The sequence below is a fragment of the Vidua chalybeata genome, chromosome 5, assembly GCF_026979565.1.
Source record: "Vidua chalybeata isolate OUT-0048 chromosome 5, bVidCha1 merged haplotype, whole genome shotgun sequence".
NCBI lineage: Eukaryota > Metazoa > Chordata > Aves > Passeriformes > Viduidae > Vidua > Vidua chalybeata.
This window is the reverse complement of record NC_071534.1, coordinates 6,264,562-6,281,982: the sequence shown is the minus strand read 5'-3', so window position 1 is coordinate 6,281,982 and position 17,421 is coordinate 6,264,562. Positions and strand designations below refer to the sequence as shown.

At 43.8% G+C, this 17,421-nt stretch overlaps 1 protein-coding gene and 1 long non-coding RNA gene across 7 annotated transcripts in view; one reads left to right on the top strand and one right to left on the bottom strand.

The window, feature by feature from the left end:
* The window catches only part of DUSP16 (dual specificity phosphatase 16), a 63,755-nt gene extending 57,929 nt beyond the window's left edge, over window positions 1–5,826 (bottom strand). For 2 of the 5 annotated variants that reach the window (XM_053942125.1, XM_053942124.1), the window contains exon 1: window positions 4,854–5,826. The gene's annotated coding sequence lies outside the window, so the exon portion shown is untranslated. Of the gene's footprint in view, window positions 1–4,568; window positions 4,647–4,853 lie in introns of those variants that run through there. The other 3 variants (XM_053942130.1, XM_053942126.1, XM_053942129.1) reach the window with 3 other exon arrangements.
* On the top strand, window positions 4,220–9,760 carry LOC128787741 (uncharacterized). 2 transcript variants are annotated; one of them, XR_008430823.1, is made up of 3 exons: window positions 4,220–4,488; window positions 5,381–5,471; window positions 8,332–9,760. It is a non-coding gene; the product is annotated as an uncharacterized LOC128787741 (long non-coding RNA). The 2 variants fall into 2 exon arrangements; XR_008430824.1 differs by lacking the exon at window positions 4,220–4,488 and adding an exon at window positions 4,583–4,641.
* Window positions 9,761–17,421: the final 7,661 nt, after the last annotated feature.

Below are 17,421 nucleotides of genomic sequence, written 5' to 3'. Positions count from 1 at the left end.
TAGACCATTTTAGTAAAGTAAAAATCAAGTGAAGCAGAATGAAAATGGGTAATGCTATTTCAGTCTCAATATTAGAAAATGTGTCAAATTTTTGCCAAACTAATGTAATGGAACACAGTTCCACTAAGATTTTATGAAGAATTTTTTCATATTATTTTAGCAGATCATCACTCTGGCTAGTATGCAAAAAGATCTTATGGAGAAAAAAAAATACATTTATTCTCAACTAATGAAAGCTTCTGCACATCTCTTTTTATACAAAGACACAAACTTTTGTATCTTTATTTGCTAAACAAATGTCAGAAGTTTATATCTTCAGCTTGAAAGCAAAGAAGAGTGCAAATGTACCTGAGGAGGTCTAAGCAAGGAACTGATCCTAGTTTATGAGGAACAGCATGAAAACTCACACAGCACAGGGAAAAATAAGTTCCAAAAACACTTAGAGAGAAGCTGTGTAAGTCACTGGCAACATAAGTATCATATTGTAACCAGGAAAGAGAAGAGATAACTAAATTCCCCTCAAAGAAGAACCTTGTTTCAGGAGTTCCTTTGATACCTTCCAGCTTGGGACAGTGAAAGCACAGAAAAGCAGCACCAAGGGAGCTTGGGAATGTTCCTACTGAATCCTCACAGCCTCACTGGAAACCTCCCATCACTGAAACAACACTCTTTCCCCTCTTTCCTACCGTGCCCAATTATTTATTTTGGTGGGTTTTTTTTTCAGCTGCCGGAGCATTTCATAGGGACACAACATGGAAGGCTTCCCAGAGCGAGCTCCGAATAGGACCCTCCTGGCTCAGGAGCAGACCACATAGTGCAGCAGAAGGAAACACAGGGCCTTGAACTCATGCCCATCTTGCTCTTGCCCTCCATACACACACCCTACATGCAGGTCTGCTCTGAGCCCTGAGCAAGTAATTAATTCACTGGTGCCCAACACCATCTCCACTGGAGACCATGGTACCTGCCAGCAGGCCCTACCCATGGGCAAACCAAGAACTGCTCAGGATAAAAATAGGCAAATCTAGAAGCTAAGATGCCAAACTTGACCATTAATATCTATTTTTTGCTTCCTTCAGGAGTTACAGGAACTTACAGAGTAACTATAATGGAGATCTGCTATTTGGAGCTGACAAGACAACACCAATGCGAAGATCAGACACGGTGGAGCAGAGGAGTGGTGATACGAGCTGCCCTGTTGCCATGCCTGTCCTACGACAGCAGGAATACTGCAGAAGCACAGGGCATCCCAGCCTCCTCCCTTACTCCACAGGCAGTTTGATCTCCACTGGCTTTAGTATTGGGGTGAGGATACTGTTACAATAGTGATAAATTCCAGGGGATAGGGTCCCCCAAATAACATCTACGAAGCAGCCTGAACTTAGTGTTCCCTTCACCTTCTTGCAAATGACCCCCGGTCTTCAGTCAATTAATAGATTTATTCTAGAACAACATCCTGTCATATACCACCAGGCCAGCCATCACCTGTGGCTTTTGATTTGTGCAGAAAGTAGAGGCCATGCATGCAACTGGCAGCCCTAAAAAGGATGATACACTACCCTTTGTTTATGAGGGGGATACAATTAAACCACAGAAACACTAGCAATACTCATATGTACTTATCGGTGTTTGAAATATTCTACAGAAATCCTCCATGTTACAATGCTCATTCTGGAAGCCATCTCTAAGGAATTGTAGGGAAAGTGAATGTACCATTTGACACATTAGGGACACGCTTTCTTCCCTATTACCAAGAAAACTAGCTTCTTGAAAATTCTTAAATAATGAAGGATTTAGCATTACACAACCATGCACAAAATACTACAAGATTCCAAGAGCATTTAGTCACTATCATAACAACAAATCCATAGGGGCAGATTCAGTGGAGTCACAGATCAAACCCATGTTTCTTTCAAAGGTTGGTAAAAACATGGAAAAGAAAAAGGAAGGGATGTGTCAATCCTTCCACACCTCATCCTTTGACAGTAACTACTCTATGCCATCTGGCTATTAAGGACTGTCAGCACTTGAAGAATATCCATGATGCTTTCCTGACTGCTTCTACAGAAAGGAAAAAGAAAAAAAAATGTCCTAGAAAATTCAGCCGACATACTACAAAGTGAAAGCTATCATCCTGCTGCCTCCTTTTTCTTTTGGGGAAAAAATGCTTCAGCTGTACTTACTGTATTTCTTAGCAAAATTGCATTTTGAGAACTGAATATTGCTGAATTGGTGTGAGAATTATGGCATTGAACTTTAAAAACCCTGGTGATGGAGCAAAACCCTCACCCTGCACACACATCTTACTGCCCAACGTGTTGGAGCAGAGCTCACTTGAAGATAAATGCAGGTAAGAGAAATTAACATCTAACTTGTCTATTTGACATTTCTTATGAAGGCCGGCCTTACAAAGAGAGCCTGAATTTAGCCCCCGAGGGCTTCGGAAGGCTTACGTGAATCTCTTATCTGATAGGCAGAAGAGCGACTGACCCATCTCACACCCAGCTGCCAGTGACTCCGTATGACTCGCAGTGAGCAGCAGCACAGAGCTCGCAGGGCAGAGTCGATTTGCCAAGGAAGGTGCACAGGCACATGGCAGATACAACCACAACTCCTCCCACGGGCTGAGGGCTGGCATCCCGCCGGGGCTGGCTTGGGAGACAGAGCTCCCAGCGAAATCCATTTAACACATTCCTGCGCAGCTTCTGCCGATAGTCCCCATGGTCAGGCCAAGCTAAAAACAAACACCCCTGCCCGGCCAGCTGTCTTTGCTAGAAGAGGAGCATGCATTTTTACAGAAACCAAGATAACTGAGCTCGCTGTCTTCTACAGAAGTTTTTCTGGTGTGATTTTATTCCATTACATCTGCTTGGGTAGCTAACAAAAGCAGAGCTACAGGAGCAGGAATGTACTCAGGTATCTTCATACAACATGTTACATTTTTAAATGCTTGGTTTGTTTTTCTGGACCTTCCCATATGTATTAAACCAAAGCATTTTCAAGCTACCATCTGTAGCACAGGAACTGACACATTCCCTGCTGCTTTTATGTATTTGTTAATTTTAAAAGGGACTTTTAAATTGTCTATTAAGATTTACTAAAGCACTATTGTATTAAACAAGCACAACAAGTGGAACTTACTACAACTCAGATATTTCTTAGAGATTCCATCCTCAAAATACTAATGAGCATACTCAGTAAATGCAAGATTTACTTGTGAATATCCCTATTCTTTGTATCTTTTGTCATTAAAAATGAAAGCTAAAAATACATGTACACCTCCCTGCTGCATACTTCGGTCCACATTCAAGCAGAAACTCCCAGACAACCAACATAAACAACTATGATGAATGTTTCAATATCCAATGGGCAGTGGGATGAACACCATAAAAAGAAATTAAGACTTACTATTTTTCCACTTCCCCACAAAACACAAGAGTCTAAACCAACTCCTGTTTGGTCAGTTGTGACTTTGTAAACTCTGTATCTACCAAACCACACACTGCCATGAATAGCATAAATCTCAGAGCAAGGATTACAAAATCATTCTTGGGTTTTGGTTGGGATTTTCTCTTTTAAGAACCCCAACAAACATCCCTGCAAAGAGAAACAGTTCAATCTGCTTTTACGTTTCAAAACTAGCACAGATCTATTTATTCTGCTGGGTATACATTGAATGTTTGAACAGAAAAATTAGTCATAGGTCAGACAATATAGCTCGCTATCACTACACCCTTCATTTGAAGGAAAACCAAAGAAATTGATTTTATATTTCAACCAGCTGAAATGATGGTAAAAGAAAGTAAATTCTCCTGTGTTTCCTTTTCTTAAAAAAATAAGAATCAAAATAATTAAAAAAAAATTTTAAATCCCAGCTTCTCATCTGACATGTAACCAAATGTTTTTTGGCCGCTGAAAAACCCTGCCATTGGTCAGGCTCGGCAATAGGCACATCCCATACACCTGGTGATGCGCGCTCAGCCCCGCATCCCGGGCCGGGGGGGACGACAAAGCCGGGAGCGGGGATCTGTCAGGCCGCTTCCCGGCGCCAGCCCCGGCCCGGGAGCTCAGGCGAGCGCGATGCCAGGTTAACAATTTGCCTCCCTCCTGGACGCCGCGGCAGCCCTCCATTTTGTCAGCCGCCTCAATTTAAACGTTTTCCAAGGCGAAGGCAGAACTTCAGCATATTTCTTCGGGAGCCCTCGGGGGCTTTAAAGCATCCCTGAGCATTTTGCGCTTAGCCGGCGCTCCGGGCTAAGTTTAGCCGGGCAGCCGCGCACGCCGCGGCTCACGGGCAGCGCCGAGCCCCCCGCGGGGCAGCCCGCGGGCTCCTTCCCATCGCTTCTCCCGGCGGCGCCTCCTCCCGCCCCGCGCTCCGGCGGCGCCCGGCTTCCTCCCCGCCCGGGGAGAGGCAGGTGGATGTCGGGAGGAGGGCGAGGAAGGGACGGGAGGCAGGAGGCGCCGCGGGCAGCGGGGTGCCGGCAGCAGGTAGGGAGGGCAGCGCGGGGCGGCCGCCGGTGCCGTGCGGTGCCTGTGCCGTTCCCCCTCCCTCCGGCCCCCGTTCTTACCACCTGCGGAGGCGGCCGGAGCCCGCCCGGGCCGGGGCAGCGACCTGTCCACTGCGGGCGCTCTCCTCCGGAGGTGAGGGGGCGGCGGGGAAGGGCATGCGGGAGGAGGGAAGGAGGGAGGGCTCCCGCCGCCCGCCTCTCCCTCACCTCCCTCCCCCTCCTCCCCGCCCAGCCCGGCCCGGCCCGGCCCGGCCCGGCCCCCCCCGCGCCCCTCGCCTCCCTCCCGGCTTGGCTTCCGCGGTGCGGCCCCGGGCCGGGGTCTCCCTGCGCTGCTCCGGCACTTACTGTGTCACCCCTGTCAGTCTGGCTGCCTGTCCCCTCGGCAAGGATAAAAGCAATTGCCCACCAGCCTCGCCGCTGCCGCCCGAAACAACTTTGTCTTCTTCCAGTCGCTGGGAAAGCGCCTCTTTTTCCTTCTTCTTCAATAAGGGAAAAAAAAAAAAAAAAAAAACCAACCAAAAAAAGGCCCTCCCAAAAACAACAACCAAGCGCCAGCAATTTTAAAAATTAGGAAAAAAAAATATATATATATATATATTCGGGTTTTTTTTTTAAGAGTGGGAAGCGTGGAAGTGGGAGGGGAGAAGAGCAGAAAAAGGAAATATTTGGAGCGTTGGAGCTCTCTTTTCCCTCTCCTTCCCCACTCTCAAGATGGCTTGGAAAAATTAAAAGGGGACAGTAATGAGGGGGACACACACACCGAAAAGCTCAGGAGGAGGGAAAAAGTTTGAGGGGTTAGGGTTTTTTGCGTGTGTGTTTGGTCTTTTTGTTTGTTTGGGGTTTTTTTGTTTTGTGTTTTTTTTTTTTTAAAGCCTTAGAATCCCAGAATGACAGAAGCAACTACAAACACCCGGGAAGAGCAGGCACAAGGAGAGGAACGAGCGAGAGAAAAGAGTTTTGCTGGTCAGTAAACTTCAAGCTGCTGGGATGAGGTCATTGGTGTAAATATAAAGCGATGGCGTCATTTGAAACCAATCCCAGTGAATGAACTCAGCCGGAGGGTGAAGGTGGGGGGAGAGGGTGAAGGAGAAAGAGGAGGAGCAGTGAGAGAGGATCCCTGCGGGGCCGCGGCGGCAGCAGGAGGCGGGAGGCGATGGCAGGGGCGGGGTGGGGTGTCTCCCACCGTCCCCAGGGGGGGCCCCGCTGCCCGCGGCCTCCAGCGACAGCCGCCGGGCCGCCCCTGGGAGGAGCCGCGGCCGCGGAGCGATTCAACCGAACCGCCGGCACGGCGCTTCCCCGCCCCTCGCTCCGCTCCGGCCTCTCTGCAGGGTCCGCCCCCGCCCGCGGCCTCTTCCCCGCGCGGCCCGCAGCCCGCCGGGCGTGTGGCGCCTCGCGACGCCTGGGGCCCGCGGCCTTGTCCGCTCGGCCTCCTCTCCTCTCCTCTCCTCTCCTCTCCTCTCCTCTCCTCTCCTCTCCTCTCCTCTCCTCTCCTCTCCTCTCCTCTCCTCTCCTCTCCTCTCCTCTCCTCTCCTCTCCTCTCCTCTCCTCTCCTCTCCTCTCCTCTCCTCTCCTCTCCTCTCCTCTCCTCTCCTCTCCTCTCCTCTCCTCTCCTCTCCTCTCCTCTCCTCTCCTCTCCTCTCCTCTCCTCTCCTCTCCTCTCCTCTCCTCTCCTCTCCTCTCCTCTCCTCTCCTCTCTCCTCTCCTCTCCTCTCCTCTCCTCTCCTCTCCTCTCCTCTCCTCTCCTCTCCTCTCCTCTCCTCTCCTCTCCTCTCCTCTCCTCTCCTCTCCTCTCCTCTCCTCTCCTCTCCTCTCCTCTCCTCTCCTCTCCTCTCCTCTCTCCTCTCCTCTCCTCTCCTCTCCTCTCCTCTCCTCTCTCCTCTCCTCTCCTCTCCTCTCCTCTCCTCTCCTCTCCTCTCCTCTCCTCTCCTCTCTCCTCTCCTCTCCTCTCCTCTCCTCTCTCCTCTCCTCTCCTCTCCTCTCCTCTCCTCTCCTCTCCTCTCCTCTCCTCTCCTCTCCTCTCCTCTCCTCTCCTCTCCTCTCCTCTCCTCTCCTCTCCTCTCCTCTCCTCTCCTCTCCTCTCTCCTCTCCTCTCCTCTCCTCTCCTCTCCTCTCCTCTCCTCTCCTCTCCTCTCCTCTCTCCTCTCCTCTCCTCTCCTCTCCTCTCCTCTCCTCTCCTCTCCTCTCCTCTCCTCATCCATAAATACTGCCCTGGCCTTTGCTGTTACGGTGTGCTGCGTTGCGACACAGAACCACCTAGGTGTGAAGGCATCACATCCTCCTGCAATACTGTTACAGGATCATACAAACACGGAGTGTTTGAGGGAAGGGAAAGGAGCTTAAAATCATCCAGTTCCAACCCCTGTCACTGAGGTGGGCAGAGCACCCTGCGGGTCATATGAAACATGACTTGGGGGCCTTTGACCTTTAAATAACCTTAACTAAATTTAAAAATCTGAAGCCATACAGTGAAAATCTGTGCAGATCCACACAAGTATATGTTATTTTTGCCTGACATGTATCTGTTAGGGCTAGTACCAATCCGAACTGGCAAGGTACATCCTTCGAGGGTTGCATGGGTCCTGTCTGTCATGCATCCCTCTTCCAGGCATGATAGAATATTCTGCAGTCCTCTTTCTCCCTTAGAAGCATCATTACTATTGATGGCATGTTACCTGCTGGCACTGCTGGGCACGCAGGACAGCTTGCACACCAAAATTCAAACTCCAGTCCATCACCTCTGAATCCCTGTGCCAGAAACCCTTGGAAGACGGCATGAGAAAGAGGATTAACTCCATGGGTCCTTACATTCTTGGTGGCTGTCTCTTCCAAAGTGCCGTCGGAAAAGCACGTAGCTATCGCTCACAGTAAAATGGTTTGGGTGCTTGGTGTTTCAGGAAGAAGGTAACTCAGAAAATTGTATGGGGGGAGAGGGGGCTCTGTCCTGTCAATATTGACCAAGAACCACCTTGATGAAGGCCCTCGTGCTAAGGAGTTGTGAGCTGTCTCATGAGAACGCCTTGTTGGCACTTGTACTGAACAGTCATGTCCTGAGTGAGGGAGTGCAGAGCATGCAGGGAAGAGAGAAGCCCAAGCTCCACAACAGAGACAAAAGATCAAAAGCACTGAAGAAATTATGGTAAAGCAATTAACATTGGGATGTTCACTGTTTTGCACGTGTCCCTTTCCAGTAGCTGAAAAGCAGTTTTGCCCTTCTGTCTCAAGAAAGCAGTGGCCCCAAAGATGCCTTTCTCAAACCCCCAAAGTGCCCACAGCATTAAAAATCTGCGCAGTTAACTGCTGGTTAACGGAGCTAGAAGTGACCCATTTTGATGAAGGGGATCAGAGAGAGTGCCAGAGAAACTGGAGGTGACGGCCAGTGCCCCAGCTCTTTCATTCCGGAAAATTGCAGGAACAAATAGTTCCAGCATGGTTATCCTCACAAAGAGAAGTGGGGAGCAGTGGCGAGAGGTGCATGGTGAGGAGGAAAGATGTTTCAATTCTCTCTTCCCTTTTCTCATCTCAACTCACTAACACCGTATGTAACAGGTTTGGGTTTTGTTTAAATTGTGAGACTCTCAAAATTTCCTGACTGTAAAACTTTAACAATAAGAAGTACTTGTGATATTTTGAAAAGATTTTTCTTTTTAGCTAAAAAAAAGATATATGCAGAAAAGTCTGTACTAGAACAGCAAATTAAAGCTTTTTCAGTATAGAGTCAGGATATTTCTTTTCCTAATGTAATTAAAGGTGTGACAAAACCAGTGGTATCACAATTAATTCCTGCACATTGAAATTATTACTAAGAATAACTTTTTCTTTTCAGCCAAGCTTGAGCTAAAAGTCTGATCTGGGAGAACATTGCAGAGTGAAGCTGGCCAGGTTCATTGCTAACCTGAAGACACAGAACAGAGGAAGACTCAAACACAGCAGCATCAGACCTCACTTCACTGAGAGTAGGAGCTGCATCCTTTGCCTCCTATTTGCAGTGGCCAAAGTGTGAGTGTGTTGGCAGCTGACATCCCTCAGCTGGTCATGGCCACTTGTGTAGGAGCAGAAACTCCTTTGCGTGTCAGAGTCTTAACATCACTTAACTCTTTTTTTCCCCCTCTGAGAGCCTTTCATTCTTCCCTACCACTTGCACAGCAAGCTCCTGGAAATGATCTGAACTGCAGGTGCAAACCAGGAGAGGGTCAGGCCTTGATTTGGCAAACACCTGAACCATCTGGGAGAGAGAGTGCCTGGCTTCGCTGGTGTCCCTGGCTGCTGACCTCCCATTCCCAAGTTTTTAAAGTCTGTCAATTCTATGAAATGTATTTTGCTACACTTCTGGTGATGGACTTTTTGGCCTAAGTTCACTGTTTGTTATTGAGAAAATGGTACTGAAAGAGTTAACATTAGCGCTCCTTTCTTGTGCCTCCTTATGAGGTTTATGAGATAAGAAGATCAGAAGTGTCTATATGGGGTAAAACAAGGACAAAAGACATTGTGGTGGCTATCCAACCAGCTATGCCACAGCCCTTGAACTTTGACACTCCCCCCTGTCCTACCAGTTCAAGCCTCACTTCTGGCAGGAGTGGCTGCAAGTGTGTCAACCCTCACTGCTCCTGTTCTTGGGGGCCAGGGAGGAGCAATAGCTGGGTACTTTCAAGAGCTTGTTTACAAAGGTTTCCCTTTCTTTATTACTAAAAGCTAATGCAGCTTTTTGTTCCTTTTCCAGCTAATGAATTTTGTGGCACTTCATCTGGTTAATCAGTTAGCAGTGATTAAACAGGGGAAAGATAAATGACAGCCTGAGTAACGTCATCATGGTTTCTGCGTGGTGGAAAGGAGTGGTTTGCCAGGGAAACGTCTTGTGAAATAAGTGAGAATTGAAATATAAGCACAGAATTTACCATGCTTTAAAATCCCCTTGTGGGTGCTCACTTCCTCCATCGGCTGAAATGGAATTGTTGAAGAAGTTACCATTCCCAGACAGCTCCCAGTCACCATCATGGCTGTCTTCTGCCAAAGACTACCACCATCCCTCCCTACCTGCAAGCTGCTCACTCGATCCCTCCCAAAGTCAACCATAGCAGCTTAAGCAGTTTAAATAGTAGAAGTCAACTGCACTGGTTTGTTTTGGCTGAAATGGATTAGGGGAAATCCAAGTCACCAGCTGGGAAGTGAGTTGACTTTTTCATGGACAGCTTCAGGGGAGGTTGGGCCTAATCTGCTTTCAGAGCAGACTTCTGTACCAGACAACTGCTACTGACTGTTCTTCAGGGTATTTAAAAGTAGAAGTGTTGCTGAGATACTCATGTTGAAACATTTGTAGCATTTTTAGATACCACTTCCTTTGCTGGCATGGAGAGCGGGGTACGGCAGTCAGAGCAGCACAGGTTTGTGGGAGCACAGCAATGGGAACATGAGGATTTGGAAACCAGTAGCTATAGAAGATGTAGGACTGAGGGCGGGGAAAGAGCAGAAGAGAGAGGTTTGTGGCCGTAGATCAGTGGGAGACCTCAGAGCTCAGTCTAGAGAGGAGGGATTTGAGCAGCATGGGAAATGCAGGCATCAGAGATGTGGGGTGGCGAGTAGCAATGCTCAAGGGCAAACAGTGATTCTTCCCTTCCATGTGTGCATCAGACCTTGGAAGCTCCATCCCTCTGGAAAATGGTTGAATGAGAATAGCCTCACTAGTCTGACCCTGCAGGTAGTTTTCATAGCTCTACTTCCCTGTAGCTTCTCCAGGACTGCAAGATTCACAGCCCATCCAACAAGCTGGGGGTAGTATGCAAGTGGAGGGGTCTAGGTTCGATGCAGATATGGGGTTTGGGCTGGAATACAAGAAAGATGAAGCAATATTTATTCTCAGTAAGAAAACAGTGGGTGTTTTGAAGCAATGAAAGAGAAAAGAAGAATTACAGGAACTGGAGCAGAAGAAAGTACAGAGAAAAAAGGAAGGAGAGCATCAGCTGTTTGCTTCCCTGTAACTCTTTATTTCATAAACACTGTATCCATCACTCAATAGAAATGTACATTATTCCTATCTCTACAATCTTTGTAGAGATACCCTTTATTTTTCTAAGCCTTTTGTGGGATAGAGCAGCATCATGAAACCATGTTTTATGGATGTAAGATTCAGTTACTGAGATGAAGTATTTAATCCAAGGTAGTATAGCAAGATGGTTACAGATCAGAGAAATGAACCAAATTCTCTTAAATTCCAAATCTAACCACTAATTCATTCTTTTCCCTCTCCTCTCTTGCATCTCAGAAAAGAAATAGTAACTTTTGCTTTACTTACCTGCACAGGCAGTTATTAAAATTAAGCACTTGCACAAAAGCTTGTTGGTTAGCTTGCAGTTAAGGGACACACACACATGCAAAGGCTATAGGTGAGATATATAACATAAGACAATGTGAAAAGACAAAGGAAGAAGTAGCAACAATTACTGGTTCTAGGGATGGCCTTTATCAAGCTTAGGGGGCTTTGCTAAAATTCTAGTCATCTTAGAAAAAGAAGTTACTCTTTTGATGGCCAAGCCACTTCTCTATGAAACAACAAGATGAAGTTTCAAGGAGGCATTTGAAATTTGAGATCATAATAAATATTATTTACAGAAAAGGAGAATAATATGTTGTCATCAGGAAACAAAATAATGAAATACTGTTCTCAAGAAATAGCAAGTTCAGACAAATCTACAGCAACTGAAAAACTTAACTAGTAACATTTCTCACTTTCTAATATATCCAAAGAGAGAATATTTAAATAAAAAACCAAAAAAAGTAGATACATAAAAAAAATCACAAACACTTTCCCGAAATTAAGATAGTTGTCACAATAAACACCCACCTCACTTTTTGCTCTTACTCACTGTTAGTCACTTGTCTGTAGGCTGGTACACTTCTATTGAAATGAACTGCTAATGGGCTGTAAGCACAGATGGTGTAAATCATCATTGCTCATCTCACACTTCAGTTGCTATGCTGATTTATACTATCTGGAGAATGGCTTTGTGTGTGTTCATGTTTTGTTTGTGGCCAATGATTAATCAGAAGTAAAATGTATTTGTGTTTATTATGAGGGCAGGATAAAATGTATGAGGTCTTTGACAATTCATAGCCTCTTTTTAACTGCTTGAGTACTTCAAATTATGTGGAATATAGTAATTACCAGCCTTAAATAAATTTTAGATTTCCTATTTTTCTAGTAATTACTATTTGCTGAGGAATACCAAGGATATGATAAAAAAAAGTACAGCATTCATAAAATGCTTTAAAGTTGTGATATGTGAAATGTCATCTGGCTCAATATAAACCATTAAGTACAAAGTTACTGTCTTGACAGCATGCTAGAATGAGCTCACAATCAAGAAAATAGTTTAAAAGTCTCAATGTAGAAAGAGAATGTATAACCTGTGGTAATGAAGACCAGTTTATTTATGTTTATTTATTTTAAAATACTTTCTTTTCAACATATGTACACAGGAAAGGAAATTTTCAGACAGTTTTAGAGTCTTTAGCATTTCTCATAATCCATTTTGTTGTTTCTGCCAACTTTTAACATCTCCTGACACTTACAGGTATCCTAAACATTGTGGATTTGATAGACTGCTGTTTATTTATTCTAAAGTGCAGTTTGGGTGTTACAGTAATATGCCAGTGAAACTCCATTGTTTTTCAAATGGATTGTGAAAGAAATTTCGATTCCATGGGGTCATTAAAATGTACTTAATTGATAAAAAAAGCCTAATATGAAAAAGGGAAAGACAGACAAACCCATACTGGACATGAAAAATAAACTTGAGTTCTAAAAGGGGAAAGAAAACGAAGTTAATTACTATTTGTTGTTGCTGTGGGAAAGAAGGGCATGAGCACCACAGTGACCTGCATTTATAAGCTCTCATTCATATAAACTTTTAAGTGGATAACACCCAGAACATCAATATTTTGACCTAACAGTAATAACATTCTTAGGATAAAAGACTGTTAACTCTGAACAGAGTCTTATTGAATGCACTGGTCAGAAAATTGTCAGTCTGAGATTAGCTCAATTGTCAACAACAGAGAGCAGAGATTGTTGAGAAAGACAGGTGAAAATATCAGGTTACAGAGAAAAGAAGCATGTGAAAATTTCAGAGCGTGTCTTTTTTTTTTTTTTTTTTTTTTTTTTAGATGAAAGATGGAGGTGAGGTGACGGACTGCTGGTTTATTTTTATATTGCCTCCTTAACTACCCTTCCATGGTCAGGAACAAGCTGGCTTCTGTGTGTTAGGTCTGGGTAGAAGTCTTTTAGCTCTGCAGAGGGGTTGAAAACCTTGCAAGACCATATCTGCTTCAAAGCAGTTTGCCATTTGTTCTCCTTGTAGCCAGGGAAGAATCACAATCGTATTAAAAACGTTTAAAACCCCGGTTTACATTCAGCCTGAAAAAAGCAGGGGAGAAGATCAATGAAGGTGAAGCACAGGGCTGCAAATATAATGTTTTATTTTCTTTGTGAAGGTCTGCCTCAGATTTCTCATTACTTATTTGAAGCTGCTTGTGCTTACCTCAGATATAAATTTAGCTTGTTGACTCTCCAGTCACTAAAAATTGTTTCAAGCCATTGATCAAATGATAATGAGTTCCAGATAAAGTTATGCTGAAGAATGTGCCTCTTCATGACCATTTAAAATCTGAATGGGATATTACGAAATCAAACGGGGCAGAAGGTTTTTTAAGAGGGGGAATTTCAAGTAGAGGATGTGACTTTCCAAGACATTTTTTCTCAGCAGCTGTGAAAGCTCAGAAGAACTTCCTAGACAGGAACATAGGAGGACATAGTCTTTTGTGAGCCAGTCAGTGGAGACATTTGTGGGAAAATGGTGGATGCAATTTGAGTTCCAGAATATAAAAGGAAAAAGAAGCCCCTGTAAGAAGAGCCCATCTAATTACTAAGTTGCAGAAATTATATGTTTATTCATCTGTTATTTTGTAGTAGGACCTACAATTAAATGATGTCAGCTACAGTTTAAGAAAAATGGCTATTATAACTGATGATTCACTTAAAATACCTTCTTACCATCTAATGCCAGCAGGGCAGCAGGCTGCAGTTGTACTAATGCTGAAAGCTGAAAAAAGAGCATGGTCACCCTTTGGTTAACAGCATGTGAACAAAGGCTTCAGCCAAGGGAGAGGAGATGGCAAAATAGAAAAAAAGGCTGCCCAGCAAGTGGTAGGGAAAGAGTGAACCAACATCTGTCAGCGGCCTGGGTGTAGAGCTTGGGAAGGTGCAGGCAGGTGCCTTGGCTGAGCCCATCTATCAGGTGATGCTCTACCTCACAGTTTCCAGCCCTCAGCTTCTTCCTGTGTGGTCCTGACACTTCCCTTGCTGTGGATCTGGCGCTGTTATAATGCAACATGAGCCAGTCCTTCTTGCCAATCCAGCAGAAGCAGAGCGAGTTCCTCTTTTTGTCATTCATTCAGTTGACATTCCTTGTCTGACAATAGAGAAAAGCTCTTTAGAATGGGAGTGGTCAAACACTGCAACAGGTGCCTAGAGAGGCTTCCCCCTCCTTGGAGATAGTGCTGGAACAGTCAGGGTCCTGAGCCACCTGGTCTAACTTTGGAGCTAGACTGAATGTTAGGTTGGCTCTGCTGGGAACAGGGAGTTAGACCAGCTGGCCTCCAGAGGTCCCTTCCAACCTGATTTGTTACATGGAGCAGTCATGATTTCTGTATCTTTTATTATTTTACACTGAGAAATCTCAGTACATCAGTGTCCCTGGCTGAAGCTTTTTCTGTCAAACATCAGGATAGTCCTATCACTATTATGAAATTTCAGTGTATGAATTTCTATGTTTAGATTGTTATGAGCAAAGGGATTTCAAGAGGAAACCAGTTATTTTCAAATATAGATAATGTAAGGTTAATCCTATTATTGCTAAACCAAATATTCTAAAGTCAGGTTATTGAAGATGAATTTATACTGTAAAAATTACTAAAGTAACATGTACACAAAGTTTACAAGCAAGCTTAACGTGCTGTACAAAAAATAATTTGTTTTGTTTTGACTTAATTTTGAAAATCCCAGTTGTCTCTAAAACATGCTGGGTCTAATCACTGGTTTAGAGCAACTTAAGATCTCATTTTTCAGGTGTGGATCTGTGCCACCTCACAGCTTCTATATTCAGTTAAAAATTATGTCTAAGTGGGAGTCAAATGCTGGCACCAGAAGGCAGGTAATTGCATCTTGGTGGTATCCTCGTGGAGCAGAGTCAATAAGAATAAAACTTGCTCTTTAAGTACACAATAAAACACAAAGAGACATAATAATCCAGTTTATTTTGTATGATTGATTATTGAAGATGAATTTATACTGTAAAAATTACTAAAGTAACATGTACACAATTAAATTTACAAGCAAGCTTAACTTTATGTTAAAGAGACTGCAATAATCATTCAATAATACACAATGTATTTTATCTGACTGATCTCAGTGGGTGTTAAAAACATACTCAGATCCTGTCTCTGCTTTGCCTCTCCGGGGCATGCCTGTGATGCACTAAGGCTTATGGATTTTATAGGACAAATAAAAGTTGTTGTTGTGCTCAGCAATTGGATATTTTTATGCTAGCAAATCACATTTACATCCATAGGGAGGCCTTTTTACATTGGTAAAGGTGTGAAAAAAGCCCGGGACTAAAATGAGTCAAGGCCATATATATGTAATTTAAGGAATGAAGGTATAAAATCCTTCAATAACAACAACACTACCAAAATTCCTAGTAACAAATGGAAAAGCAAATATATTTTCAAAAAATCCCAGAGTCTTATTCTGAGTTACATACCTTACTTTCCATAGCTGTTCATAAGTTGACACTGTAGCTGCACAGGGTATATTTACTTCCAGTTAAATGTTTCTCAACACTTCTAGAGCGGTGCAGAAGGGCTGTATTGTATTAATTTCTTCTCTGTTGTGCAGCAAGATTGTGACATGTATAAGCCAAAACATACAAAGATTAAGAAACAAAGCCATCTGAAAGTTTTATGAATGATTGTTATGCCAAGGAGCTTTATAATTTTAAAATAATTTTTAACTTTAATAATTTTTTTCATTTATTTATACAGACTGCCAGCACTATAGATTCAGGGACATCTGTCTTTTCTGCAATCCATAAGGCACCTGGTTTTTTTTCAGTAGTTTACACTGGTATGCTCAAGTAGTTTGAGACTCTTGGCTTTCTATCAGACTTTTCAGTAAGTATGTGCTTCCTAATGGCACTTCAATGTATTTTGATGGGAACACAGCTATAGAATCCACATTGTGTTCAGAGAGGAGGGCAAACCATCCTGTAAATTGTCTGGCACGAGGAATTTGGACCTGAGAGGTGCTGAACAGATCATGTATTACCCCACAGTGCCCACCAAATACATGTGTTGCAGGTAAATTTGCCTCAGGGTACTTGCCTGCAAAGATTGTATCTACCCAGTGAAAATCTGTACCACACTGGTAGTGAGTACAACCTGTCTGGCACTACATGTTCTTTGCTCAGAGTTTTTTTCTATATTAGCAGTGAGTTGTTCCAGGAATGGACACAGCGGCACTTTTCTGGGATTCCCTGTGATTTCCTGTCTCACAGGATGCCCTGTGACACATCCATTAAAAGCAGTAGTCTGCTGCCAAAACTGATGAAAGATCATCAGGAATTGAGGCAGACGGGACCGCCAGTGTAACTCACAAATTCCAGTCTCATTCTTTGAATTGATGTGTAGGACATCAGTCACCAACCTAAGTTGTGAATAAACCATTCTTTCTTGAAACCAGGAATTAAAAAATAATTTGTTTTGTTTTGACTTCATTTTGAAAATCCCAGTTGTCTCTAAAACATGCTGGGTCTAATCACTGGTTTAGAGCAACTTAAGATCTCATTTTTCAGGTGTGGATCTGTGCCACCTCACAGCTTCTATATTCAGTTAAAAATTATGTCTAAGTGGGAGTCAAATGCTGGCACCAGAAGGCAGGTAATTGTATCTTGGTGGTATCCTCATGGAGCAGAGCCAATAAGAATAAAACTTGCTCTTTCAGTACACAATATAATACGAAGAGACATAATAATCCAGTTTATTTTGGATGATTGGTTGTTGGGGACATTGCTGATATACCCAGTGTATGACATTTCCTATTACTTGTTCATATCATTTGAGAGTTAAAGGATATAAATACTTAGGAATTTCTCAGCAGTTGGGTTGCCACCTGTCTGCTGAACACCTCAAAGGGGGAAAAGGGTGAGTTGCATTTATGAATGCTCTAGCTATTTGAGTGACTCTGAATAACATTTCTGACACTGTCAAGGGAAAATTTTCCATAGCAGTCTCAATAGAGATTCAGTGATAAGGTCTTTCCCCGACACAGCTAGACATTTAAAGGATGTTAACAAAGGCAGAGGTAGTATGAAGGGAGTGATGGCACTGAAGGAAGTTTACAGTGCTGAGTTTACAGAAGTTTACAGTGCAAGTTTACAGAAGCTGATGCTTCTTTCCATAAGACAAGTCACAAGAGAGCTAAGGCCTCTATATATGCAATCAAACAGAACATTTAGCAAACAGCTGTCAATCTCTGTATAAATTCATCACTTCCTTGGTTAATGTTTATACCTGGCATTGTAACAGTTAGTTAATAAATAGCTCATTTGTGTGAAGAACTGGAGATGGTACAAACCAATAAATATCTGTAACAAACACCCATGCAAATCCCCCACCTGCATTTCTTTTTGTGAAACACCTGTCGAACTGATTGCAAAGCTATTCTGTGGCATGACATCATTCAGTTCTATGAAATGACTACCAGAGGGTCTGCTCACAGCATCTATAATTAGCTCCTTACCTCTAAGTTTCAGTGATTTGAGCAGCACACTGATGTAAATGTTTTAAATCAGCTCCTGGAAATGCC